Genomic DNA, 18,927 nt, shown 5'->3' on the forward strand with positions numbered 1-18,927 from the left:
GCAAAAGAGGTGAGGAAACCATTCAGTGATGGAGACCACAGCATGATATATTTTATGGTACAGGACAGTAAAGTTTTATACAAATTGACTTACAGTTTAGAGTTGCTGAGATCTGATGAAGAAGGAATCCCTAGCAAAATTAAAATCTATATTCACAATGGAAAATTCAAATTTCCCATTGGTCCTTACCAATCATGGGCTCCTAATAATCCCCATCTATGAATTGGCTTCATTACTCTGCTCTCCTCCCCACTGATAGCTGATGTGTGGTGAGCGTTCTGGTGCACTATGGCTGCCGTCGCATCATCCAGGTGGGGCTGCACACTGGTGGTGGTGGAGGGGAGTCCCCATTACCTGTAAAGCGCTTTGAGTGGAGTGTCCAGAAAAGTGCTATATAAGTGTAAGAAATTAATTAAAATGATAAATCTAACTCTAGAGAAATATGCCCGAGTGTAGTTTAAACTGTCAAGCAAGAAACATGCCAGACATCAGAAAGAGCAAGAGAAAACAATGCTGTATTGGAAGATAAAATTAAACCCATTTTTTTCTAGGAGCCAGAGCAGTAAAAGAGTACTAAAGAAAGAAATCCATTGTGTAAGGATAGTAATGAGTTAATGGTAGATTAGTTAATTAGCTGGCTTGTATCTTTATCCAAATTAACATACAATCAATGAGCTGCAAAGTATTAACAATGACAAAACACATAATGTAGTGGCATAAACAACAGGAAATAATTGATTGATTGATTGTTCATTCATTGAGCTCAGAAAGCTTTTGTGGTAATTGTTTTTAGTCACCACTAAATCTGGATGGAAGAATGGTAGCTGAAACACTCTCTTGATTATCAGCAGCACATGTTTCAACAATTACATATAATTTTGAATTGGGAATAACTATCTTTTTTCTTCTGTGTATAAACGTACTGGTCAAAAAACTACTACCACACCCTCTCTGGCAATGGACTGCTGAATGGCAGAATGCAACAAATGTTCATTGCTGTCCTTAGTTAGAATCTCAGTCCTACTGAAAACCTGATCAGTCCTGTTGAATATGCAGGTCTGTGAGACCTCAGATGTACTGTAGGTTAACCTGGGAGAATAATGGGAGGAGATCATGCAATTAATCTCAGATGGTATTCAAGCTTCTGTTTCCCCTTACAGATACTTGACATGATTTTATAGGACATGTTATTGTACTGGATTTCTTAATATCTTTGTTCAGAAAGTGTGTTTTCATTAACTCTGGACATACTGTATGAGACTAAGATAATGTGGAATTGCCAGTATACCCAACCATTTTTTTTTCTATACAGGCAAGTAATGAGATGGCATATACTGTATACTATCTATAAAAATGTAGAGCACATCCTTTTTTATGGTTTTACAGTTGCATTGTTTTAAACATATGTTTATCTCAGTTTAAACAATGTGCACATCAAGAACAAATACTGTACAATTTCAACAGCCAAGACCTCCAAAATGCGCTTGAATTAGCATCCACAAATTTATTGTTGCACTCCAATATTATTGACTTTTGCTTATGGAATGCAGCGTATGGTAACTAAAAAAACACCTACCTTTCCAAATGCATTTCTGAACGATGCTTCAGTACAAAAAGTGATTAGACAGCTGCTGTTGGAATTACGCACTGCACACATGCAGAGCTAGAGCAGTGTTTGACATTATTAGTTTTGCATTTAAATTTTCCTTGGGCGATCTGCCCGGTGTTATGGTATAGATTTTCTCTCTGCCTTCTTATAATTGGATGAGTTAAATTTCTCCATTCATTACATGTGCAGGTGACCTTTGCCCCGAAAGAGCTTTGATGTTTTATTAGCGTTCTTATCCCTTGTTAATATAGGTCTGTCTCATTTTAGAGATTCTCCAAATCCCTATCTTTTTCTTTAACCCCAAACTTGCTGTTGTGTTTCTGAATACCAGTACGGTGTATCAGCAGAGATTTAATTCACTGTAGGAAATGATTTAATTGGTTGACTGGATAAATCAGTAATGTAGTGAGCCTGAAGTTATGAGTATTGACATTTACTGAGGAAAAATCATTACATGGCTCTTTTAAAAAAATAAAATTACAGCCATTTATTACTTGAGGAATGCACTGATGTCCTAAAACTATTCATTTACAGAATTACTGCAGCATATCCTGCTTGAACAAAGTTCAAACACAAACTTTGGTTTCACTTGACACAATATTAGGTATAAACTGCCAAAACTGTATTTTCTTGCAACTTTTTTCTGAGGTAACTGGGATTATAATGTTACACTATGCCATGGTCTTCTTATCTTGGTCTCTGACTGACTACAGTTTGATTTATACAGTATATCACAATGGCAAGTCAAAACGATGGGGTTATTTGGTCAGATGGCTAAAGGGACCTTCACCATAAACTTTTTGACATGAAACTTTTTTATATTAAAATATGTTTAAATACTGTATATATTGCTGTCGTTGAAAAAAAAAAAACCTTCCCCTTTCTCTCTTCTCTTTTACTTCTGATCCTCTCTATTCATTTGCAGGTTTGGACTTCACACCTTTCGACTTCACACCACCTGGGTGTCCACTCCTGCCCCTGCCTCCTCTTCACTTCCAGCTTTCATTCTCCCATGCTTTATCCACTGCTGTATAACATTTTCCTCTCTCTTTCCCACACCTGAAGAGGTTTCCACAGCCGAAACGTTGTGTTTCTTTTCTTCTCTTTCCAGCATGGAATAAACCTGCACTTGTTCCTTTGCAGCCTACGCATGCTGACACAGCTCTCTACATGAATGAGATAGAGTTTCATCCACTAACCCTTTTTAATTCCATCAAGGGGACATGTAATGCAGAATACTGACACACAGGGAGAACCAGACACCTGAGGGCTGTGATCTTACTTCACTAAAATACTTAAATATTAATATATCACTCGCCACTGGCACATAGTTGTGGTCACAGGGATTCGTGTCTTTATTTTGAAAATGACATGGAAATTATGTCAAAGAACAACTTTGATACATATTTGCATAGACAGTGTGGCATGGTGGTGCAGTGGTTAGCAGTGCTGCCTTGCAGCTCTGGGGCCTTGGTTTCAATCCCTGGGGGTCTTTTTGCATGAATTCTCTCTCTTTGTATGTTCTCCCTGTGTCTGCGTGGGTTTACTCTGGTTGTTCTGGTTTCCTCCCACAGTCCAAAAACAAACTGAGAGGTCAAATGGCTTCTGCAAACATTGGTCCTGGTATGCATGTTTGAATCTGTGTCCTGCAATGTTCTAGTGTCCTGTCCAGAGTGTATCCTGCCTCATTACCCTTTGCTTGCTGGGATAGGATCCAGCTCCCCTGTGACTCTGTACTGGATAAAGGGGTTAGAAGATGCATGGATTAATTATCATAAGCAGCACGGACCAGAACAAATAAGTGGTTCTAGTGATTTAACCAAAATTCTTAGTGAAAATATCTTACTTCACAAGTCAATAAACAAACTTTCTCCTCCAAGACAATAGGATGTACCGAACAGTGTTTTTGCTAAGGCAGTTTAATAGAGTACAGTGCAAAACGCCAGTGAGGTAAGACTCTTTTCACATTAAGAACCCAGAAGACAGAGAAGGAAAGGCTGGTGCTTCAGTTAAATTGTTACAATTTCATTATTCTACAGTATATTTTTCAACTTAATTTAAAATTGTCTTACTCAGAAATACTGTAGACTGGTTCATCAAAGCGAATTAACAAGCAAAACCAAGAAGCATCATGAGAATTTCACTTCTTTCAGAATTCAGACTGGTATATGAACTGTATATTTCATGGTAGCGCAGCAGGCAGTGTTTATGAGTGAGTGTGTGTCAACAAAATAAAATGCCATGTTTGGCAGAACACAACAGAAGTATGTGCCAGAACAGGTTTGAAAAGGCTTAATATTCCACTGCTGATACACTGAGACATGCAGCTTCATTATGTGGCAATCTGTTTAAAATTCCTAACTCAAGTAAAACCCTTATGTACGATAAATAAAATTATCAGAATAATGCCTTTGGCAACAGCTGAAGGGAATAAAACCAATCATATGTAATGTGCATATTTGGACTTTAACACAGCAATCTGGAGAATGTTAATGAAGAATACATGCATTCTTAATACAAGCTAGAAAGCATTTAATTTATGGCTTCCTAGTATAAATAAGCTGTGTTTGGAGGGTATGTACAGTAAGAACTTATTGGTTTCATTTAAAAAGCAATCAAAAAAGCTTGGCTTCAAAGAAATGTTTTATGTTTTTCAAATTTCATCAAATTTAAAAGACCGGGTCTTCCTTCCTTTACTGGAAATTCAACAAATGTAGGTCTGTGTACTGTAGATGACGACCATTTTAATTTTGATCATTTTTGAATATTGATATGTGTAAACCTGAATATGAGCATACGGGATACGTTTTCTGTCTGGCTTATTATTAAACATAAAACTTCTGTTTGTCTGCATGTGTTTTTCTTCATCTGTTTTTCAACAAGTGAAGTGAGCTACAGTATGACGACCACTACATTTTCTAAAAGCTTTAATCATTTTCTGTAACCCACGGCATCAAGACATATTATGCCACATATTATATACCTCGGCTAAACTAACTCCAATCTCCGCTTGAAGCTCAGTGCAGAACAATGAATGTATGAACTCAAAGCAGTTTTTTTAGAAGTTCAATTTTTAAAAACTCAAATCTTTAAAAAAAAATCTACTTTGCTCAGCTTTTCAGATTGTGAGCAATATTTACTTACGTTTATCACAGCCAGTTATTTTGTTTCTTCAAAGGCAACTAAGATTTTGTGCTATGCAAGGGGTGCTGCAGTCCTTTCGTTGTTGCTTCCTCCTGTGAGTGGAAAAACAGACAGCAGGATAGTGCTGCTTGACTATTGGAGTTTTGGGAATGCCTGGAAATGCAGTTTGGATTGCACTGTTAGGCTGAGTCAGGAGTCAGAACCACCAAAAACAAATCAACTGAAGGGAACTGATAGACAGAGGTGGTAATTTCATTATGAGTGGGTCAAATACCATGGGGGGAGAGAAAAAGATATTCAAAATGTAGAAATCTAGCCCACTTGTACAGTAAGTAATGGCAGAATGTAGAAACTTGTGTTTAATTAATTCACATTCAGTAAAACAAAAACATAGGAAAGGAAAATTATATAGATAGATAATACTTTATTAATCCCGTAGGGAAATTGATGATTATATATGATTATATGATTATGATCATGTTTAAGAGCAGTACCGTGGTTTATACCAGAGGGCAGGGCAGTAAAAAAGTGTGAAACCAGGATGTTTGTTATCCTTAGCAATACTCCCAGCTTTCCTAAGACAGCGAGTTCGCAATAAAGTGGAGCTGTACTCCAATAATGGACAGGGTGACCTGATAACCCCCTGTAATGCCTTTTGGTCAGACATTGAGCTGCTGCCAAACCACACTGTAATACCACACATGAACATACTTTCAATAGTGCGCCTGTAGTATGTAGTAAGAACAAATCCATTTTTTTCAACTGTCTGAGGAAGTAAAGACACTGTTGTGCCTTCTTTTTAGCTCCAGTTACATGCTAGGACCATGTTAAATCATTAGTAATGAAGGTAACCAGGAACTTGAAGCTGCTAACCATCTCTACAGCCACCACATTAATGTGAACAGGGGTATGGTGCTCACCTGCTTTCTGAAATCAACAACCAGCTCTTTGGTTTTGCTTGCGATGAAGGAGAGATTATTGTCAAGGCACCACTCCACTAGGTTCCTAATCTTATCTCTATAGGTCGTCTCATTGCACAGGAACGGAAACGTGTAAAAGTGGAAGATTACTTTCACTGTAAAATTGAAAGATTATAAAAACTGTGGTCTGCACAGGGCTTAAGGACCTATCCAGGAGTGCCATCCATGCCGGTTGCCTTCCATATGTTCATCTTTCTAAAAGTTGCTCTAACTTCATCCTCCGTGACAGACACAATCAATTCCATAAAAGGCTGGGAGCACTCATGCTGGTGGTTTCATGATTTCCTTCTCAAACCGAGCGTAGTAGGCATTCAGATCTTCTGGTAGGAAGAAATCAACATCACTGGATGTAACACTGCTTATTTTAGCTTTATTATTTGTTTTCACGAGGAATGACAACGCCCAAGATCAAAGCGTAATGAACTGTAGTTGAGCGAATATTTGGCTTAACCCGCTTGGCTGAGGGCCGACCTCCTGGCCATAGGCCGAGGAGGTCAGGACCCCCAAGCAAGGTAACCAAAAGGTAGCTGCAGAGATGGAGTTGGGGTGGAGGTGGGATGCAAAAGTCGCACGTGAGGAAGAGAGATATCGCATTTGGTATTTATAGTATTCGGTGGAGGAAGGACAAAGGGAGTGATTGCCAATTACTGATGGCTGGGAATGGCTGAGTGTGGTTGTTTTCATCCCTCCCGAACTTTCATTAAATAAACTCCATTTGATTGTGACTGAAAACCCAGACACTTCTGACACACATCGGAAGAGGCAGCTTGTATTACTAGTTTGTTTCAGTATTGACTTTTAATTTCCCTGTTAGCTCTCTTCAGGTCATACCTAGTCTTCTTATACAGGCCCAGATTGCCGTATTTAAAAGCCTTAGATTATGCCCACAGTTTATTATGAATATCACTAGTAAAACATAGGTTTCTGGTTAGGAAAAAGGTGAACTGTCCTCAGCAACAATAGATACAGTATCAGGGAAAGCAATTTTGTAGTTGTTAATTGTGGCATATAATTCTCTGAGTGCTGTTTTCAAATCCACCTGGGGCAGAATATATAACAGAAAATTAACTTGGTACAGTAAATGGAAAGGACAACATTTTATCAGTCTGAAAAAACAGACTGGATACAGAAAGCCCATAACACAAAACAGACCAAGACTGTCTACACGAGGTGCAACACACAATGCATCACCACTCTCTGGTGTCATGTTGAAATAATAAATTGAGTGATCCCCTAATTTACATACAGTAGCTCAATTAAAAGGCATAACTAGAACCAGGTCTTTAAATAAATAGGTAGATCATGGGAGCTGAGGTTGGAAGGATTGACCCTATATGGGATCAAGGCTCCTTGAACAATGTTCTCTGGACAGACAAGTCAAAGGTAGAACTCTTTGGAGTCAATGAGAAACGTTATGTCTGACAAAATCGTTTCCCAACATTTTGTTATGTTGGGAATTGTGTTAGCTGTTTTAGCATTGTGTTAGCTGTTTTAGCTATAGCTTGCTGTAGCTAAAACTGTGTCTCACAGGGAGTCAGGCAGGGAATAAAAACGCAGGGTCTCAGTATTTTCCAGAGAGAGGTTTGTCGAGGAGCAGTGAATAATGGAGGATCTGAGGAATACTGACAGGTTCAGGATTGAGTGCAGAAACAGACAGGGAAGAGTCTACGGGAAAAGTGCTGGCAAGTCAGGAATCAGGCAGGTTGTTCGTCTTCTGGTCATGTGTTTCGAGTCTGAGGGTTCAAGTTATTTACTGTATTAATTCACGTTCACTAGTTGCGCATTCTAAGCAGGACTGAGCCTAGTAGGACATTGGTAACTCGAATGACAGAGCACCTTCCTCGTAGCTTTTCAGGAATTTAATTGGAAATCTGGACTAAATTAATTAGAAAATTTTGTGCTAGCTTGGAAGGGCAAATTGTGTTGGAATCAGAGCCCTGGGAGGAATGCACTTGCTGCATTCTCCTGTGACAGCCATGGGCTTCAAGCCACTGATGGTCTGGGCATGACACATTGTCTACAATATGTAAATGATATGTCAATATAAACACCTTCTCATAAGTAGCCTCTTCTAGCTCAGTGATCCCATGTCTCATTTTAAGTTTATGTTTTTAACTACAGTATCTGCATGCAATACTCTGCACTTATCTACATTAAATGTCATCTGCTAGATTTTTGCCCAGTCTTGGGTATTACCTAGATCTTTCTAATTAAGAAGAACAGTGATCCTAGTATAGATCCCAGAGGTACTACCCTAATTACATCACCACAAGTTGAGTATTCATCTTTTATCTGTAAGATCATTTTAATAACCAATTCTCAATCTAAACTCTTGAGTTTCTCTAAGTGTTTACCTCCTGCAATTGGAGAAATCATCATTTATGGGGAACTTAACTGAAACTCTAAATACATCATATCTTATGTTTTATTTGTACAGTATCAATTAGCGTTACTGCTTGTTCAAAGAACTCTAACAGGCAGGTTAAGTATTTAATTCTATTTCCTTGGATATTATTTCCATATACTGTAGGTGATCCTTTCATTTCATTTATATAATCAGTTCCATTACTTTATAGATAATAGACGTCAGACTTCTTGATTCATTATTACTTCATGCAGTTTTCTCACCCTTTTGTGGAAAGAAATTACTTTAGCAACTCTCCAGTCCCTAGATTTTACCTTTGTCTTAAGTGAGTGCAGCAATGTACAACCACCGTTATAGTCTTTCAAAAATAGATTCTTGTGACATATTTTTATGGCATGTCTATTAACTCACAGCAACAAAAAGGGTTAACACAAATTGCCTCTGTGCTCATGGCCTACATACCTCAATCCCTTGAGTAAGTTAAAGCAATCTGCTGAATCAGGTTTGAAACTGACCAGCGCTGACCTTCCAAAGGCTCCTAAGGAAATCATATCAATACCACTAAAGATTTATTGATGCTACAACACAGGTTCCCACAAAGAGGCGAAAAAAGCAGACTTTGAAGGAAGACTGTCATGAAGAGAGAGTACTGTATTTCTGTTACTGGGGAAGAAGGGAAAGTAAAGGGTGAAAAGAATTTTCTCATCATGATCGCAGTCCACAAGGTGCTGTGATGCATCTTTTAATTTGTGTGTTTAAGGGCTCTATTTGTTGAGGAATTAAGTACTAAAACATCAATAGCTTCTCTCTTTCTTCTTCCCAGTGTCCTTCTTATTATGGAAATGAAATTCTTTCAAATGCTGCTTGACAGGATAATATGAGCACAAGACCTATCATCAGCAGCATCAAGGATCCTGGAGAGGATTACAGTTATTTATCCAAGGTGGTTATTCAGTCACTTGGACACTTTACAATGCAGCTGGTGAATATCAAGAAAGAAATACAAGCTTACATATACTGTATATCGGAAACACAGAGGAGAAATCTGACTAACATTGATTATATCATTTTGGGTAAAAACCTATACAATAACTATATATAAATATACCATTAGCTTAAGAATTTAAATTTTAAGGTTTAAATGAAGATATCATACATTGCTTGTTCCCACTGTGTTTTATACAGTACATTTACACTTCCTCCAAAATCTGTGCTTGTCATAGTCATCTACAATTTTTCACAATGCTTGTCCCACATTATTAACATTGATTAAACAGTTTCTTTGAGTTACTTTTTTTACATGGGAAAATAAGAATGCATTGGTCTGATTCAACCCTACTATTGGCTTATGGCATATGCCAGACTTGGGACAGTAATGGTGAACAATTGAAATTAAGCAAATTTTCTATTTGAGCTCCAAATTGAATTGGCTCAGACGCCTTAGTATTGCATATTTTTAAGTAAAGGTTAACATGTGACTGTAGTCTTCTCTATTTTTTTACCATAACTATCTTGAAGATGTCACACTTGTGTTTAACTCATGGTTACTGCTTTAAATGTATATATTTTGCTTAATTATGTATATTGTATATTGTGATGCCACGGGGGGTGCGGTCATCAAAAACGGGATAGTAAGTAGGCAAGGTCTGAGACAAAGCATCAGAAGGCAAAAAATAGGTTTCAATGGGAACCTTATTATATGCACAATATTAAAAAAATAAACAAGTAAAAACAAGGAAAACAAAACCTAGCTCATGGATGGAGCCTCTAACTCACTAAATATTGGAGGTAGCTACACTGGCTCCAATAGAGATACAGTATATATCTCTATATGCAATATGAGAAAACAAAAGAAAAATAAAAAAAAGAGTTTCTCTTTATTAACTTCAATCTTCCACAAAATCTGCTTGTCTTTACCTGTTTTTACAGAATCTTGCTACCCAGTATCTGTCTTGTCTCCTTCTGTACTCCCTCTATTTTCCTTCTGTCCTTTTCGGTTTTGCTTTCTCAGCTTCCTTTCCTTTGGTTTCAATTTTCCTGTCACACCCTTCTTTTAATTAATGCTCCATTATTTTGATTTTCACAGTACTTCTCCCCTATACTGTACATAACACAGCGTCCAAAGAATATTTAACTAGCTGTAGTCTTCCTTATGTGTTACCACCAACAGTTCTGTAGAGTACCTCACTTAATATAGAGTATACTTTCATCCATGTGTGGTCTTTCAAATGTTAAAAGATTTATGATGTGGTAGTTTGTTTTACTCACAGATCAGCGTACAGATGTTATCCTCTGTTTTTGATATCATCTCTCACTTAGCCAGCCTCCTGGGATTTTATCTGTTCTGATACAGGACACACACCTGTGTCTAGTTCCAGCAATGACTGTGATCATTGTTTTGAAATCCTTCATCCTGGATTCTGTTGGTTAGCATGAGTCAAAAATATCAACAAAGTAGATGACTTACCAAGGGAAGTAGCATCCTTCCATGACCAATCCCTTAGGAGGATCACAATATTTTATAATAGAAATAGAAATATCCAGTCCATTTAAGCAGTGTTTAATTTCGGGTAATCTAGAAAGAGACACTTTAAGGGTAAAATAGCCTTAATTGCTTCTCATTAAGAAAGAAGTATTAGGTCTTTAATTAGGCAAACTCCAAGTGCGTAAAGAGATGGCTTTTATTCTCTCAGAGGGGACAGCTTCTTTCCTTTGCTCTGCTCATTGGAATAGTGTACACAAATCTTTGTCTGACAAATAAAACACAAAGGTGCATTTTTAGGTATTCATCTGGCTAGAGAAATCAACTGTTTCAATGGGCTTACTGTGTTGTTTAATTGGTCTTTTGAAACATATTACGGTATTTTTTTTTTCACAGAGGGATGTGGTGTTTTTTTGTCCTCGACAATGTATGATACTGAGCCCTGACAAGGCTGGTACAAAGGGCTGTTAAAAATAAACAAAGAATAATAATAAAGACTTTTGTTTTTCATCAACAGACCTTCATTTTGTGATTTCAGTCATGACTCGATGACTGCTTAGTTAAAAGGATCGGATGCCACATGTCAAATTCCAGACTTTGCTACCTCACGAATTACAGGGCATTGGTTTCCTGGTCAAAATGTGGTCATGCATGGAAAGTGAGTTTGAGTTGAATGTTGAGCAGAAAGCCGTGATTAAATTCCCTGCAAAGCATGATGAGAAGGCTATTAACTTTCACAAAAGGATGAAAAATGTTTATGGGGATTAATGCATGGCCTAGTCCATTATGTATGTGGGTGAAGAGGTGTAGAGAGGGATAAACTGGATTAATGGTGCTCTGAGGTCTGGGAGGTCAAGTATGGCAGTGATTGCTGAAACAATTGGGCATGCTGAATGGATCAGACTTGCAATACAACATATTGCAGATGTCAGATGTGTCATATTTGTCTTGATCTTTCATCATTTGAGGGACCCAGCATGAATAGAATATCCTATATTGAAATTCTTTTTACAAGGTATTCTTCACTGGGCATGTGCTTTTATCTAGGAGCGCAAACAGCATAGGGATATATAAGCCACTTGAAATGAGAGAAGACCATTTGGCACATCTTGCTTATTGTTTTCAGTATCCAAATAATCCAAAGACCCGACCCTGATGAATGTCAGGGTATTAGCTCCAACATGGCTAGGCAGCTTGTTCTATATTTCCATAACCCTTTGTGTAAATATGTTCCCTGATGTTCAGATATAAATTAATCTTGAGTTGAGTTTTTCTAAAGATTCTGAATAGAATTTAATTTTGATAGTCACTTTCAGAATTTTGAATGCTTGAATCAGGTCAAGGTATTTGCTGTACCCAGATAAAGGAATATTTATGGTTACTTTTTTTCTGAACTGATCCCAGGGCAGCAACAACTGTTTTGTATCTTTAGGATCTAAACTCACCAATGTTGCCATAATGTCCCTTGTTTTGATTTCTACACATTGTATAAAGGGTGGTATGATGGTACAGTGTTTAGCCTTCCAGCCTTACAGTAATTGGGCCCTGATTCAGTTCCAGGGCAGGTATTTGTATGGAGTTTGTATGTTTTCCCAGTGTGATTTAGTTTCCTTCCAGAGACCAAAGACATGGTGATTATTAGCTTTTCGGAAATTTGACCCTGGTTAGAGTGTATGCGTTACTGTTTGTGTGTGCCCTATGATGGACTGGCATCCCATCCAGGGTTATCTTGATTTGTCCCTATTGCTCAACAGGATAGGCTCCAACTTCCCTACGATGTTGTATTGGACATAGTGGTTAGAAAATGTATGGATGGATGGACATTCAAGGATATATACTGTGACGGGGCAGCGGGAGATCTTATACCGCCCAAACATGCATTAAGAAATTAGGGGATTGGCATCAGCTGTGTTCAGCCAGTTTACCTTTTGAGGCTTAGTGAGTGAATGATCCTGGCCAACTCAGGAGAGCCAGACGCTTGGTTACCAGGTGTGGCAGCAAGTAACAGAGTCTTAGGGAGGAGATTTGTGAAAGCCAGGTCTCATGGGAATATGTAAAAAAAAGTCAAAGATTATACCCCAGAAGGGGATGTGTTCCAGCAGCAATCCCTGAGTCTCACAACGCTCACAATGGCATCTCAAGTTCCATCCTTCCCTGCCTGCACAGCTTGATCAAACGCAGTGTCTGGGTGCCTTCCACTTCTTAACAATCAGCTTCACCATGCTCCCAGAGACATTAAGCATCTTTGAAATGTTCCATATCCTTCTCCTGATATGTGCCTTTAAATAACTTTAATCTATGAAAAATTGTGAAATCCTTTTGGTCTTCATGGTTGAATCTTTAGTAATGGTATTTGTTACTATTACTATGTATAACAGTGGCACCGAAAGACAAAATCCCAATCTGGTAAAACGCAATAATTTATTTTCTATAAATTCGACCAAAACACATATTATATGCTACAGCCACATCTTTACTGGTTTACAATTATTTTATTCCTTTATTTATATATATATATATTTAACTATGCAATAGAGAAATGTACACTAAATGATCTGGATTGTTTCCAAAAAATGTAACTCTAGGAAACTGTCTGAACAATCACTGTGTCCATTAAAATGCATTATTCAAGTGCATTACCTAGTCAAAATCTTTATGTTCTCACTCCAGAAGTGGGGCTGTGTCTGTCCACTAGCTCTATAGTTAAGCAGAACAGACATCTATCCCCCCATAAGTGACATTTTGTTCATCTCTAGAGAATGAAGCAAAAAAGGCTGTGGATTTATTAAACTGGGAATTTAATATTGCTGTATGAAGGTACTGTTTGTTTAAAGATAATAGCGGTAATTATTATACGCCCTTAAAGCTGTGAGTTGAATCTGTAATCTTTTTTTCTCCTGAATAAATTGTTTTCTTGTTCGGCTGTTGGTATTTAAAAGATAAAATGCACTCATTTTTATTAATCAATTTTAGAATGGAGGCTAAGTAGGTCTTAAAATTGTCAGACTACCTCACATCAAAGTTGTTTTATAGCAGTTTTTATAACAGGTTTTGCTTTTCTGTAGTAATCCTCCTGTTTTTATTTAATTATAAAGAGCTCTCATTTGGATCTTAGTAAAATTAAACTATGCTCATTTAAAACTACAATGTAGCTTTTACTTTTATGACTTTTTTTCTCATTTTAGAATGTTTATTACTGATAAGGAAAATCCTGACCTTTCCAGCAACAAAGTCCCTCTAGATGCAGAGTTAAGATCCAAGTTCTACCTGGCCATTCTCTGTTGGATTAATTCCCTCTCAAATAATTTTGCATTAATTAATTTAAATGGAGGCATTAGATTAATGAATTTGGGAGGCAGCTTAATTTTCTTAATTTCATGAATGGCGTTTATTAATTGGTGGTCACCTAGGGTATTTCAAAGAATTCCCGCCTCATCCCCTACCTTGGATTAGTAACAGGTATCAAGTCAGTTGCAGTGCAAGAGTGCTTTTACTGATTATACCCTTCAGGATTTTGGAACAGATGAGACATATTTCACTTTTTAGCTGGTGTCCCTTTTCAATCAGTATTATATTTGGATTATTAGCATCTTGCTATATACAATAAATCAGAATATTGCAATTTACACAAAACTTTAGACTCATTTTTTCTACAGTAAATTCTATGCATGAAAATCATGATTTCCTGTTTTTATCTACAGTATATGTTTTTTACTTATGAAACACTTAATATGACCTATCTGGTAGTTTAAGAATGGTACTTCTGTGCATGTAATAAAAAGCATAGTGAGTGGTGTGTTTTGTAAAACACTATATTGATAAATTCCAATACTTGCATGGTGAGAAAAAACATGTACTTCATGTATAAATAGATTATAATAATGAAACATTATGTACATATTAATATTGCATGCATAGTAATTTAATTTTTCAGTTGTAATTAGCATTGTACTGTAGTTTTCACAGAATTATCTCTTTAAAACCAAATCCTCTCTTATACTGTATGTATTTAACTTCTCATGTTTGCATTTATTGCCTTACACTTTTCTCCATAATTATGAATTTTCAGGAACATTTTTTGGAGAGGGAAATATTATTTCCAATATGGCACCTTTTTTCAGCTTTCACAATTGCACAATTGGCAACCTACAAGTCATGGACTTTTTGATCAATCTCTTGATAGTTATGTTCATCTTTGATTAGCCAATTCACCCATGTGAGGTTTTTAGAGGTACAGTAGGACAGCCTATCCAAGAGCATGTCATTTTGACTAGCCTAGCTATTTCTAAGTTACTATTTGTTTCAGTGTGTTGCCAGGCTTGTGACTGAACAGAAATAAGTTAGATTTTTACCTGGTTACTAATTACAGTATATTGTTACCTACTCATACTGGATGATTTAATCATTCAGATCATATATCTCTTTACCACGAGTGAGCTCTTCTGCCCTCCATTTGATTCCTATCTGTTGGTGTGCATGGATTTTGTTTTCCAATTTGTTTTTCCACCATATAGGGTGGAGCGGTGGCTCTGTGGCTAAGGATCTGCGCCTGTGGCTGGAAGGTTGCCAGCAGGCGGCAGAGGAATCCTACTCTGTTGGGCCCCTGAGCAAGGCCCTTAACCCCAGCTGCTCCAGGGGTGCTGTATAAATGGCTGACCCTGTGCTCTGACCCCCAGCTTCTCTCTCCCCGCCTGTGTGTCTCATGGAGAGCAAGCAGGAGTATGCGAAAAGTCAAATTCCTAATGCAAAAAATATGGTTTCATATTTTTTCATTCAATCTGTATTTATTACAGTGATTTATTACAGTGACTCTCTGACTAGTCACCTAGGTAATGTGGTAGATGTGCTGTTTATGTTGGGAACACAGTTAATGGGTATGATCTTTTCCACTCTTACAAAAATAATGATGAATAACACATGTTTAATTTATTCAATGAACTTTTCAATAATGCTGGCTGTGTGTTAGACGGGTCAAAACATAGCAATAATGCTGATTCATTTGAGTTTCAGGAAGTCAAAGTTCACCAACCAAAAATTGTATCTGAGCTTTTAAGTAAAATACTGACTTTAAAGTTGGTGGGTCAGATGTTATTGAAATATTTTTGATAAAACTTGTTTCTCATCTAATATCTTCCCCTGTGGCCAATTTCTCTTTCAAAACAGCTGAAATTACAGCAAAACTGGAAGTCTGCCCTTGTTGTGTCTTTCCAAAGGAATGGTAAGCCAGACCCTAACTGTTATAGGCCCATAGCCATTTGTCTTGCCTTTCTAAGACAAGAAAAGATTGGTATCCAACAGTTCAGAATTTTTTAGGAAGCAGCTATATTTTAATTATTATGTAGTCTGATTTTTGTTCTGGGCGTGGATGTTTTATACAGTAGCAACCTTGAAAGTTCTCAATGATATTATAATGGCTCTGGACAAAAATCACACTTTTGCAGCAATCTTTATAGATTTCTCCAAGACTTGTCATAGTGTAGATCACTCGTTTTTATGGCAAAAATGTGTAGTATTGATCTTCAAATGAACTCCCTTGAATACTTGAAGGGAATTCTGATTTTTTTTACAAAATTGCAAACAGTTTCACAATCTCTTCCAATCACTAAGGATGCCCTACAAAGTTCCTTACAGAGCCATACCCTTTTCTCCATTTTTATAATAGTACTGCTTATACTCCATCCATTGCTCACACTTTAGGATTGTAGGGTGACATTTTGACTCTGTTACATTGCGTAGTTCTGGACCTTTGCAGTCGGTATAATCCGGAAGTGAGTGGAGTAGGACAACGGGGAGGAGACGACGAGGATCAGGGCAGGTTGACAAACAGGGGGGCGTGACGAGAGTGAACCGGTGCTTGGGGGGTGTGGCCAAGTCCAAGGAGTCCAGGGGGGAAATCCGGGGCGAAGTCCAAGGTCCAAATCCAGTTGATCCATCCGAGATGAAGACAAGAGAGTTAAAAACTGGAATAGGATCCAGTACAGGGACAGGGAAATAAATACAGGATGATGAGGCCTGGCGCTATGAGCCCCAGACTCAGCAGGGTCAGGACGCCGATAGGAGGCCTATGCCCTCAAGCCGCGGACGTAGGGCGTCTTGGTTGTAGGCGGGCCTCCAGGCGTCCGTCTTCCAATGCAAAGCCTGGAGTAGCGAGTTCACCCAGCTTAAATAAGGAGGGACTGGATTGGAGGCAGGTGCACCTAATCAACTAAAATGTGAAGAGCCGGAACGCCCTTAAAAGGAGGTATTGCGATTGTGACAGACTCTTGTATTTTCTTAGACATTTTAAGACAATACAGGGTTTTAAAACTACACTACACTTAAAACTACACTACTTCTGTTTTTTGATATGTGGGAATGTTGAACAGGATAATCCAGGCCTGGAACGGAGAGACAGAGAGGAGTGACAAAGGACAAGTGATCATGGGACACAACCTCTCATTTAAGTATTTGGAGTTCTGACCTGGAAAAGGGTCTATAACCCTCAGTCAGTACAGGCCAGGAGGAGAGAGGTTCAGGCGATGAATTCATCCTCCTTCCCTGTATTTGTTGCAGAGACATTATTGTTTTGGTTCCTGGGAACTATGGAGTTCATTTGTTTGAGTGTGTGTGTGCCCCTTGTGGATTCTTTTTTTTGTTTTCTGTTTATTGAGTTGACACTGCTAACTCATTGTGGTTGCTAGAGGAATAAAAACTGCAAATATTTAGGGTATTTATCTTCTGCTGGTCTGTGGGTGTATTGGTGATTCTGGGGGAATATAGCTATCTGTGCAGGGAGAAGAGTCCTATTACCTTTAATATTGTGAGTTGGCATTGTCTCCTATATATAGGAATTTCAGGGTTGTCACTTCTATTACATGATGGTATTGACAAGCAATATATAAAATATAAAATTATTAATGTAGGTAGAAAAAATGTGAACTATTAATATTAATATTAAAGTGGAAACGGTGATTGAATAATTTATCATTTATAAAGATGTTTCTTCACATTGTTTCTTCGGGATAATGTATGGAAGTGAGAAAAGGGAAAAATGGGAAACTAAATTTAAGGATATACAGTATAATTAAAAGCTTATAATTTACATCAAGGGATACTATGCTAAAATAGTACAATTTATCAAATACCAAAATAGGACAATCTGATTAAGTTTATATTGCACAATTTTTGTCACGTTCCAAAGTTATTGCTGCTCTAGAAGCGGTCCAGAAAATAACCACAGTACCAGGCTTACAGGAATACACTAACAACCTATGAAAGCTCAATCGTTTAAGGATAGGACAGGATAACCAGTCTTTGTGTTGAAATCCCTTCTTTCAAGAAACAGCTAGAGGAGATCCTTGGTTCTACTACCAAAAAACAAACCATCCAGATGAGCTAAATGTTTGCAATATCTGTCTTCTGTTCTCTTTTGACCCCGGAATCATAATCCAGATTGCCTTTGATCTTTTCATTTAAAGCTTTGCACCAACTTTACTTCTCAAAACTAAAATGACAAAAATATTTCAACTGGACTCTCTATTCCTTGGGTGGCTACTTACTGGTCATTTATTTTCCAAACTTTGTCCTAAGTGCAAAATACATCTGTTAACACCAACCTACTTATTATAGTCTTTGGAGTAGCTCCTCAATGTGTCAGTCTGCCTGGGATGCAGTCTGACAGTCTGGGTTTGCTACCTTATTAGCGAGGTGCTGGTGTCTTATATTGCTGGAAGGAGGCTGCCCCACTTTATTTCCCATGGAGCTCAGGATCTTATGCAGATGGTTCATCTGAAGAAGATTAAATTTACGAATTGCAGGTGCAGCGATAAGTTTTCTGCCTGGCAGTCATTCTTATGTTACTTTGAAGAGCTGAAGTTTTCCTCTCTCTCCTGACCACATTGCAGGGTCACTTCTGAATGGGGTATGACACCTTTATTTCTGTCTCTGCTACTTTTTGTCCTCTATTTGCTCCAACTTTATTTTTAAGGGTATGTGCCTTTCTAGGTTTTCTGTACTGAATGTATCAGTAATTCTGTACTTGTTTTGCATTTTTGCATTCTGTGCATTTGTTAAAATCTTGAGTCATTTTAAAATGACACAAAAAATAGATCGCTGGCAGTGAAGATTCACAATCTCTTCTATGAATAGACGAATTTACACATTATCACAGAGATTTATTACCTTATCTATATGGTTTCACATATAAATCCTCTTTTTAATCTCAAATTCTTGGATTTAAGGTGCATGGTGCCATACTGCACTTAAAAGGTTGGAAAATAACTCTTATTGGTATCATGACATAGGTTACTTTTGAAAGACATCAATGCTTACTGCTTAGATTAATGCTTGGGAGGACTGACCTGGGCTG

The sequence above is a fragment of the Atractosteus spatula genome, chromosome 3 (assembly GCF_055471065.1).
Source record: "Atractosteus spatula isolate fAtrSpa1 chromosome 3, fAtrSpa1.hap1, whole genome shotgun sequence".
Classification (NCBI taxonomy): domain Eukaryota; kingdom Metazoa; phylum Chordata; class Actinopteri; order Semionotiformes; family Lepisosteidae; genus Atractosteus; species Atractosteus spatula.